At 42.3% G+C, this 11168-nt stretch overlaps 1 non-coding gene across 1 annotated transcript; it reads left to right on the top strand.

The window, feature by feature from the left end:
- Positions 1 to 4759: 4759 nt before the first annotated feature.
- Positions 4760 to 4865, top strand: LOC149753787 (small nucleolar RNA R71). The gene has a single exon (XR_016409313.1). It is a non-coding gene; the product is annotated as a small nucleolar RNA R71 (small nucleolar RNA).
- Positions 4866 to 11168: the final 6303 nt, after the last annotated feature.

Genomic DNA, 11168 nt, shown 5'->3' with positions numbered 1-11168 from the left:
TTTGTCCTACAAGTATAATGCTATTATCTTTAGGATTTGTGATTATGCATACAGATGCTTCAAACGTGACTTTAAACCCTTTATCACAAAATTGACTTATGCTAAGAAGGTTATGTTTCAAACCCTTAACTAATAAGACATTTTCTATGAAAATAGATGGCGTAATGAAAATTTTACCCTTTCCATTGATATGCCCTTTACCATTGTCTCCATAAGTTACTACTCCACCCTTCTTTGATTCCAAGGTGACAAATTGATCTACGTCACCGGTCATGTGTCTTGAACAGCCACTATCTAGATACCATCGTTTTTCCACTTTATCAGCTGTAAGACACACCTGCAATCAAGATCAAGAAGAAACTTTAGGTACCCAAACTAAGTTGGGTCCTTTAGGGTTAGTACTCCATGTTCCTTTTGGAACCCAAACTTTCTTGAATTTAATCTTTTGATTATTACTTACTTTGTTTTGACTGGACTTTCTATAGTTACATTCATATGCTCTATGTCCTAACTTATTGCAGTAATAACAAGTGATATTTTCACTTTTAGCTTTTACAAAAATGTTCTTTAAGAATTTTTGTTTCATATTTGTTCTATATCCTAAGCCAGCCTTATCATATACAGCTTTTTGACTATCAAGAATCATATTTAATTTGGTAGAACTAAGTGTAAATTTATCTACCAAGGATTTATATTTTTCAGCATCTTCTTTTAGCTTGATATTTTCAGCAATTAGATTCTTGGTTTCATTTGCAAGTTTCCTACTTAATGTTTTACAGTTATGAGACAGTTTTAACTTATCTTTAACAAGAGATTGATTTTCTTCTTTTAGAACTTTATTTTTATTAATTAGTTTCTTATGTTCTTCCATGAGTTCTAAGAATGCATCATGTAATTCATCAACAGTAAAATCACAGTCAAGTTCGGAATCTACCTCATCGTCATTGGCCATATGACACATTTGGGCCGTCTCTTGATGATCTTCCTCTTCCGAACTTGATTCCTCACTTTCACTCCAATCAGCCATGAAGTTCTTCTTTTTCAGTTTTCTTGCCATCCATTTCAAATCTGGGCAATCTATCTTATAATGCTCGGGTTTGTTACACTCATAGCAAATGGGAGTTTCTTTTTCCTTTTCTTTGTCCTTACCCTTTTCTTTGCTTGAGTTACCTTTGATGAAGGGTTTCTTTCTATAGAATCTATTCTTACCTCTCATAAATTTTCTAAATTTTCTTCCAAGCATAGCCATCCCTTCTTCATCAATTTCTTCATCATCATCTGAATCTTCCGATTCAGTTTGTTGTTTAGGGATGGTAGTCTTTAGGGCAATGGGCTTTCTTCTCTTGACCTCATCTTCTGAATTTTGCCTCATTGTCAACTCATGGGTCATGAGTGATCCTAGAAGCTCCTCTAATTGCAGTGTGTTGAGGTCCTTAGCTTCTTGAATTGCGGTTACCTTGGCCTCCCAAATTCTTGGTAGAGACCTGAGAATTTTTCGCACCAAATCAGAGTTAGAGTAAGACTTTCCTAAACTCTTAAGCCCATTTATAATGTCAGTAAAACGAGTAAACATATCAGTTATGGACTCAGTAGATTCTATTTTAAACAATTCATACTTGTGTACTAATATGTTTATCTTTGACTCTTTAACTTGATTGGTCCCTTCATGGGTGACCTCAAGTTTGTCCCAAATTTCTTTGGCAGTAGTGCAAGTAGATATTCTATTAAATTCACTTACATCTAATGAACAGTAAAGTGCATTTATAGCTTTTGCATTTAACTGTGCTAATCTTCTATCACTTTCATTCCAATCCATTTCTGGTTTGGGTATGATAGTGCCCTCTATATTAAGTGTGGGTGTGTGAGGTCCTCTAGTGATGATGTACCATAGTTCATAGTCGGAAGCTTGAATGAATATCCTCATCCTAGCTTTCCAGTATGTGTAGTTTATGCCATTAAATAGAGGTGGTCTATTTGTGGATTGCCCCTCACTCATAGAACATCCCACTTAGGTTGTCATGATCTTTAACTCTTGATTGTGAGATCAATGAGTACTATTAGAGCACCTTGCTCTGATACCACTTGTTGCCCAAGGTGACAAGCCAAGAGGGGGGGGGGGGTGAATTGGTTTCTTTTAAATTTAAACTATCTTACTCAAGTCAAATGGATGGTTAGTAAGCTAAAGCAAATCACAACACAAACAACACAAAGTATAGTGGTTCGGTGCTCTTCTTAGCACCTACGTCCACTCCCCAAGCGACCCCTTGGAAATTCACTATAATCTCGCGGATTACAGTTGGATTGTTTTCCGGGCTCACAATCCAAAAACCTTTGTTGGTTTTACGGGCTCACCAACGAACCTTTACACTTTGGTTTTCCGGGTTCACCAAAAACCTTTGTTGGTTTTACGGGCTCACCAACGAACCTTTACAATTGGTTTTTCGGGTTCACCAATCAACCTACTCCGTTGGTTTTTCGGGCTCACTAACCAACCTTTACAAGTTGTTTAACAAATAAAGAAAGAAGATTTAAACTCCTAAATGAGCAAATGAAACAATATAAACTACAAAGAAGAGTATAGAAAATATTTATCGCTTTGAAGTGGCTTCTCTCTTCTTTGTCAAGGATGCTTCACTCTACAAGGGAGGATGGAGCTCTTGATGACTCTTTGAATCTGCTCAACCCCTTTTTTTGATTCTTGAATGAAGCACTTGGATGAAGAAGATTAGGGCACTTTTGTTTTCTTGTGTACTCTTTGATATCCCTTTCAAAAGTTGTTCTATTTGATGAATAGTGCCACTTTAAATAGTCTCCTACATCCATTGGACAAGCCCCAATGGTTAGAATTCAAAAACTAGCCGTTACTGACTTTGGGAAGGACAAAAAGTACATCTGCAGAACTAGCCGTTATGCTTCAGCCCGTGTTTGGGTCGGCTCAACCTGTCCTTGGGTCGACCCAACTTTCACTTGGGTCGACTCAAACATTCCTTGGGTCGACCCTTTCAAAAAATGCAGAAACTTGAAATTCAGCCTTCCTTCCCTTAGGTCGACCCAACCATTCTTTGGGTCGACTCAAGGTTCACTTGGGTCGACTCAACTTCTTCTTGGGTCGACCCTCTCAGTAATTCCAGAGAACCATTTTCTGTCTTCTTTTCTGTCTTGCCTTTGGGTCGACCCTCTCAGGGTTTGGGTCGACTCAAGCTTGGGTCGACTCAACTACTTCTTGGGTCGACCCTCTCAGTGAATCCAGAGAACCATTGTTCTGTCTTGTTTTGAGGATCTTGATGTTTGGGTCGACTCATGCTTTTCTTGGGTCGACCCAACTCACTGTTCATCTGTGCCATTTTTGCAGAAGTGTGCCAAATGATTTCTTGATGTACCGGGGTCGACCCAATCATCCTTTGGGTCGACTCAATCCACACTTTGCTGCATCTCAAGGTTAGATTCATTCAAATAAATAATGAAATGTATCTATATCAATTTATACAAATATCCTGAGAGTAATAGTCTTATAAATGAAGTATCAATTTAACTTATAACATACTCTAGATAATTGCTTGTTAATCATTAAAATAACACTATCATCCTCAATTTGGCATAGGAGGGAACTTGTTTGATGGCATCAAGGAGTGGGAGGTTGATTTTAACTTGTTTGAAGACCTCCATCATCTCTTCTAATGAAGTTCCCTTCTTGCCAAAGGGAGAGGGTGCATTAAGTGCTTCAGAAAATGGGGCCTTTGGGATATGAGTTTTGGCAGAAGGTGGACTAGCTGAAGAAGAAGACGAAGGTTTTAGATTTTTATTTGACACATTTTTATCCTCTTCTTCACCTTCCTTATTGTTGTCCTCCCCAATCTTATTGTCTACTACACGTCCACTCCTTAGGGTAGTCAAAGCATTGGCTTGTTCATGATGAATTGTATTTAGTTGATTTTCTTGAGCCATATATTGTCCCCTAGGATTACTTAATGGTTGGCTTGGAAGCTTTCATTCCTCTCGCTTGTTCAGTGCATTAGCTAGTTGCCCCATCTGGGATTCTAGCTTGGCGATTGATTGCGTGTGAGAATGCACCAATTGTGTAATGGTTTCCAAACCTTGAAGGGCGTTCAACACTTTCTCCTCAAAGGCTGTGTTTCTTTGGGGTGGAGGAGGAGTGTGTTGAAATTGAGTCGAGGGACGGTAAGGATGAATATTTTGTGGGGTTTGAAAATTCTGAGGGTTTGAAAAATTTTGGGAATAGGGTTGGGTAGTATTCGAAGCTTGCTGCTTCCAAGAAAAGTTTGGATGATTTCGCCATCCCGGGTTATATGTATTGGAAAATGGGTCATTACCCGGTCTGGGCTGTGATTGAGCAGCATTGATGTGTTCTTGCACGAGTTCGGGGAATTGGGGCGCTGAGGGGCACTCATGAATAAGGTGGGATGGGCTAGAACAAATAGTACACACTTGTGCTTGGGAAGAGTTCATGTAATGCCCACCTATCATCAGTTGATCAATCTTATGGGACAATGCATCTACCTTGTTAGACAGGTCCATAGAATGACTTATTTCACAAATGGCCCCTTTTTTTTGAAAATTCGGGGGTGCTTGACGAGAATATGAAGCATGGTGGAGGGAGTTTTCATTAAGATTTTCAAATAGTTGCCATGCTTCATGCTCATTTCGAAGCATGAAAGTCCCCCCGCATACAGCATCGATCATCTGACGGTTTTGTTCAGTCAATCCGTCATAGAAACATTGCACTAGCTGCCACTTAGGTATTTGATGATGAGGGCATTTACGGATTAGGTCCCGAAATCTCTTCCAAGTTTCATGAAATTCTTCTCCCTCAGTTTGGGAGAAGCTTGTAATGGCACGTCTAAACTGGTTCGTTCTTCCTATAGGAAAGTATTTTTTAAGGAATTCTTGTTGCATTTGATCCCAAGAACGAATCGAGTTAGCTTCTAAAGAATTCAGCCATTGTTTGGCTCTATCTTTAAGGGAGAAGGGGAATAACCTAAGTTTCAGGACATCATCAGTGAAGTTCTGAATCTTGACAGTGGTGCAAATCTCAAGAAATTCATCTAAATGTTTGTATGGGTCTTCGTTGGTGAGCCCATAAAAAGATGGGAGCATTTGGATCACACTAGACTTTATATCATATTGTACAGCTGCTACCTCAGGTAATCGAATGCAAGATGGGGAAGTATAAATAGTGGGAGTAAAGTACTCACTCAGGAGTTTGGGTTGTTCTTCAGCCATCTTAAAAGGTGGGGATGATCCTAATGTTTTGATCTAAGATCGAATGTTCCTAAGGGTTCGTTCTATTTCAGGGTCAAAAGGTAATAGGTTTCGTACTCTAGAACGACTACCTTGCATACACTAGTGTTGCCCAGATAGACAACCCAAGAGGGGGGGTGAATTGGGTTTTAAAATAATTTGGCTATTAAAACTTTTGAGGATAACTAATTAATGCTTTTGCGAGATGATTAATTAGTTTCTATGTGCGGTGAATGAAATGCGAGAGATAGAGAGAGACAAACAATCACAAACACAATGTTTTATAGTGGTTCGGAGCTAACCCTTGCTCCTACGTCCACTCCCCAAGTCTCACTTGGGAATTCACTATAACCCCTTGGATTACAGCCGGTTGTTTTCCAAGCTCACAACCAAACTTGTTGTTTTACGAGCTCACAACGAACTCGGTCGGTTTTTCCAGGCTCACCGACTAGAACCAACCCGATTGTTTTTCCGGGATCACAATCGAACCCTTACACGTTGGTTTTACACTCGGCTCACCAACCAACCTCAATACCCTTGATTCAATCCCCCGATTGAACCAAGCAAAGACAAGATGGAAGTAAAAAGGAGTAACAGAAAAACAGAGCTTCTCAAAAGCAGATAAATAACAATATAAACAAAAGAGAAGTTAGAAGCCCTCAAACACGTTTGAGTTGGAGTAGAGTAGGGCTTCTTGAACTTCGGGTCTCCTCTTGAATGTCTGGTCGACTTGAATGCAGGAGGAGATCTCTTTCAATGTTGGGAAGAAGTAGGTGGATGCAGTTAATGTTGCTCTTCCCTCTTTTCCGTTGAAAACCAGGTTGCAGAGATTGAAAGCTTGATTACTTTGAGTGAAATAGTTGTTCTCTTCTTTGCTACAGTCTTCTGTGGCTATTTAAGCCATCCCCAATGGAAACTAGCCGTTAGAGACCTTTTTCTGCCCGTTCTGCACACTCTGCACAGCCTGACAATATGTCCGTTGGTGGGTTGGAGTCGACTTGGCTGTAGCGGGAGTCGACTCGGCTGTAGCGGGAGTCGACTCATGCTTTTCTGGAGTCGACTCAGCAACTGTTCCGGATTTGAATTAAAGTCGCCTCTTCGACTGGGAGTCGACTCGACTTGACCCGGAGTCGACTCGCCAACTTCTGGAGCTGACTTGGCATTTTCGGAGTCGGCTCATCCCATGGAGTCTGTGGATCTATTTTTGAACTTGGTCCACTCGAGTCGACTCGACAATCCTGGGAGTCGACTCGGCGCTCAGAGCCCGAACTCTCGATCTACTGTCTTTTGGCTCGTTCAGTCTTGGAGTCGACTCGAACTGTTCCGGAGTCGACTCGGCTCTCAGTTTCCGAAACTTAGTCTTCTGTGTTTTTAGTGAAGCGCTGCCTTGGAGTCGACTCGAGCTGTCTGGGAGTCGACTCGAATCTCAGAGACAGCAAATTGGTCTTCTGTCTTCTTTGGGGTCGCGGTGTCTCGGAGTCGACTCGTGCAATGCGGGAGTCGACTCGAATCTCAGAGTCCGAAAAACGCTCTCTGACTTTTGCCTTGTGTACTGCTGAGAGTCGACTCTCACTATCTTTGGAGTCGACCTGCCAACCATCGGAGTCGACTCGCGTTCCACAAGAGTCGACTCGAATCTCAGGGTCGAAAACCGCTCTCTGACTTTTCTGCCTGTAACTCCTTGGAGTCGACTCATACTTCTCCGGAGTCGACTCGGTAAACATCGGAGTCGACTCGCGCACTTCAGGAGTCGACTCGCTGACAGATTTTAAGTTGATGCTTTCTGTTTGTCTGTCTGTTCTCAGTTGGAGTCGACTCGTAATGGTCAGGAGTTGACTCGAGCCCGTGCTAGTGATCCTGATACGCTTGGAGTCGACTCGTAATACTCTGGAGTCGACTCGAGTCTCAGACTTTGGTTCAAACTGACTTCTTAACTTATCCAAAATATTATGAACCAAGTCTTGAGACACTTAGACAAGATTTTCACTGAAACACTCAATTGAATTCATTAGTAAACAAAAGATATACTCAAATGCTTTGATCTCATCAAAATCAAATAGGGTTATGATCAATCACTCCACAATCTCCCCCTTTTTTATGATGACAAAACTTTGAGTATATGTAAAGTGAATTGCTCAATAAACAAGGAAATAAAATCCATAAATGAATTCATATGTCTGGTAATTTAATATATCCAAGCTTGAAAGGTGTGAAACAATAAATTTTGGAGTTAAAGCTCCCCCTTTCATTTGGAATTATATAAGCCTTCATATCATGCAATCAATTGTTTGGCTTATATATATTTAATGATTTGGCTTTCTTAAAAAATTCAGATTCTCCCCCTCAATTTTGATTCTCTGAATTTCCTTTTAGTATATTGAAGTTTTTGAATTTTAAATTTTGGTATTTAGAGGGAAAATCTGTCAATTTGTTCTTGAGTTGGATTCAGCTAATCTCCGAATATTCCTTGAATAGATTCTGGAGATTACTCCATTAGGAGCTCCAAAAGAGAGATAATGAGCCTCGAGGTAGCAAATCCACTAAGAACAAATTATGTTTTAATTTTTGATTCTCATTTTGATTTCTTTTATGTTGATTCCATTTACATATCTATTCAATATTTCTCCCCCTTTTTGTCATCGTATCAAAAAAAAAGGAGGTAAGCAGAACACACAATCAATCATAGATCAAATTGCACAGAAATGAAGATAAGATGTCTACTCATTGTATTGATGTGTATGTGAATACATTTGAGAATACAATAAGTAAAGCAAAACAGTACATGTCAAAATAAAACACAAAAGCAGCTACGGTCTCCTCGAGGATGTAGCTCCTCCTCTCGAGGATGTGGCTCCCCCTCTCGAGGATGTATCTCCTCCTCTCGAGGATGTGGCTCCCCGAGGCATGCGCTCAACCAGTGCTTGGACCGCATTGGTGACGTTCTCGAGCTGTCGGATAACGGCCTGAATGGCCCTGCTCTGTGTCGTATCGAGCTCGAGGACCGACTTCTGCAGTGCGTCCAGCTTGTCGATGAGCACATTCGACAAGCGCTCGGCCCCCTGGGTAGTGGTGCTCATGTCCTTCCGGATGTCATCGCGCATCTTCCGAGTGATGCCCGTGACCTCACTCATACTGGAGAACTGAGCCTGAATCAAACTCCTCACGTTGTAGATCTCTTTCCGTACATGGGCCGTCCGTCATGTCAGTCACGGCTGTCAAGGAAGGGACCAACATAGAAGATGTGGGTGCAGGAGTGGGAGCTGGCACTGAACCTCGGAGCTCCCGAAGTAGCTCATCTCGCAGGTCTCTAACAATCTCCTGCCGCAACTCCAGGAGCTGCTCAGGAGCGATCCAGACCTCCATAGGTGGTGGAGCTGAGGAGGAAGGTCCGGCTGAGGTGGTAGGAGCAGAAGTGGAGGAAAAGTCAGGATAGTCAGAATCTGGCTCAGGGCTAGGAGAGTGTCTGGAGGTATGTGTGGAGGTGGATGACTTCCTAACCCATGTTCCCTCTACCTTCCGAAACCCCATCCTGTGTAGGGTCTCCGGACGCATGCGATCTGTCCATCGCAATGCGCGAGAGGGTTCCCCCTCAGGAATAGGAATCTCGTACTCCCTAAACAAAAGAGTGAACAACATACCGTAGGGAAGGGTGAGCCTAGGTCTATCTAGTGGCTCACATAGATACCTATAAATGAGTTTGGGGAAGTTGATTGGGGTGTCCTGAAGAATATAAAACATAAGGGCGAGGTCCCTCTCAGAAACAAAATCGAAGCGGCCAGTCTTCGGGAAAATGGACCTAGACAAAATACTCAGGAGGATCCGCACCTCAACAGGAAGTGAGCTAGCGGATACCTCGTCTAAAGGGGACTGAGGAGGATATCCTAGTATGGCCGTAAGGGCCTCAGTCCTGTCCTCGGGGTGTGTGGGAGCCACCCCTACTTGTGGAAGGTGGAGGATGTGGGCAATAAGATCCTCCGTAACGAACAGAGAGACACCGGCTACCGTGCCCTCGATACCCCCATCTCCCCGATGGACGGTACCGTAAAACTCTCTAACTAATCCAGGGTAAGTGGGGAGATCTAATGTAAGGAAATACTCTAAGCCCTAGACACGCAATCTCTCACCTATGGTGAAGCCCTCCCGGGAGAGATAGTCGAAATCGACGTATCTCCCGGTGGAGACCGCCTTCCCGGCGCACGGCCTCGCGGGAACCGCCCTCGGCGGGGAACGAGCCGGAGGTTGTGACCTCGCGGGATCGTGCCGAGCCTTGGAGCGCCTCTCGGGACCGGCCTCGGGTTGGGGCCTCTTCCGGACGACGGCTTTACGAGGCATAGTGACCTAGAATGGGAGGAAAAACCCTAATGGATGGTGAAAAGTCGACGGAAAAAGCTTGGGGACGACCGGGGACGACCTAGGAGTCGGCTCTAGGGCTTGTGAACAGTGGCGGCGGAGAATAGAAATGTTTTGAAAACGATGGAGCTAGGGTTAAAAAGTCGGATTCCGACTGCGAGTCGACTTCTCTGAGTCGCAAGTCGACTCGACCTCGAGTCGACTCCAAAGTATGCGTGAGTCGACTCTCCTTATGCGCCTATTGACCCCGACTCTCCTTATGCGTGAGTCGACTCCTGACTGTGTGCGAGTCGACTCCACCTCTGCTGCCATCGACCTCGAGTCGACTCCCGACTAAGCGCGAGTCGACTCCCCCTTACGAGCCGACTCTGAAACTTACTCGAGTCGTCTCGAACTTTGGCACGCACCTAAAAATCATGCTATGTTCGTGCCGAATGAGGGAAAATCACTAAATTATGATCTGATTTGATGATCATTGAAAAGAAACTCTATTTTAACCACAATCTAATCATCAAAATCAATGAATCTAGTGGAAACTACCACTAGAATGGATCAATCACTCCTAATCCCCTCCTAAGCACACTAAATCTCTCTTCACTTAGGGGTTTTGTAAAAATGTCAGCTAATTGATCATCAGTACAAACAAATTGGAGTGTCACATCACCATTCAGTACATGATCTCTTATGAAGTGATGTCTTATCTCAATATGTTTAGTTCTTGAATGCTGAATTGGATTTTTAGTTAGATTAATGGCACTTGTATTATCACAATTAATGGGTATTTTATCTTGTTTAATGCCATAATCTTCTAATTGTTGTTTGATCCATAAGATTTGAGCACAACAACTCCCGGCTGCAACATATTCAGCTTCAGCAGTAGATAATGCAACCGAGTTTTGTTTCTTGCTAAACCATGATATTAAGTTTTCTCCTAGGAATTGACATGACCCGCTGGTGCTTTTTCTATCAAGTTTACATCCAGCAAAGTCTGAATCTGTATAACCTATTAAGTTCAGGCTAGATTCTTTAGAATACCATAATCCTATATTCTTTGTTCCTATTAGGTATTTAAAGATTCTCTTTACTGCAATTAGATGTGATTCCTTAGGATTAGCCTGATATCTAGCACACATGCAAACACTAAACATGATATCAGGTCTACTTGCAGTAAGATACAATAAAGATCCTATCATACCTCTATATAGTTTCTGATCTACAGATTTACCTGATTCATCTTGGTCTAATTTGCATGATGAGCTCATGGGGGTGCTGATTGATTTGTTTCCCTCCATATCAAACTTCTTGAGCATCTCCTTGATGTATTTGGCTTGATTGATGAATATGCCTCCTTCAGATTGTTTGATTTGAAGTCCAAGGAAGTAATTCAGCTCTCCCATCATGCTCATCTCAAATTCACTCTGCATCAAGTTAGCAAATTCTTCGCAGAGACGATTGTTAGTAGCACCGAAAATAATATCATCAACATAAATCTGTACTAACAACATATCTTTGTTTTTCTTCTTTAGAAACAATGTAGTATCTACATTACCCCTAGAGAA

The sequence above is a fragment of the Phoenix dactylifera genome, chromosome 4, assembly GCF_051530095.1.
Source record: "Phoenix dactylifera cultivar Ajwa chromosome 4, Ajwa_hap1_PhDact_Kaust_v1.1, whole genome shotgun sequence".
NCBI lineage: Eukaryota > Viridiplantae > Streptophyta > Magnoliopsida > Arecales > Arecaceae > Phoenix > Phoenix dactylifera.
Note: the sequence above shows the minus strand (reverse complement) of the source record. Positions and strands in the feature narration are given on the sequence as shown.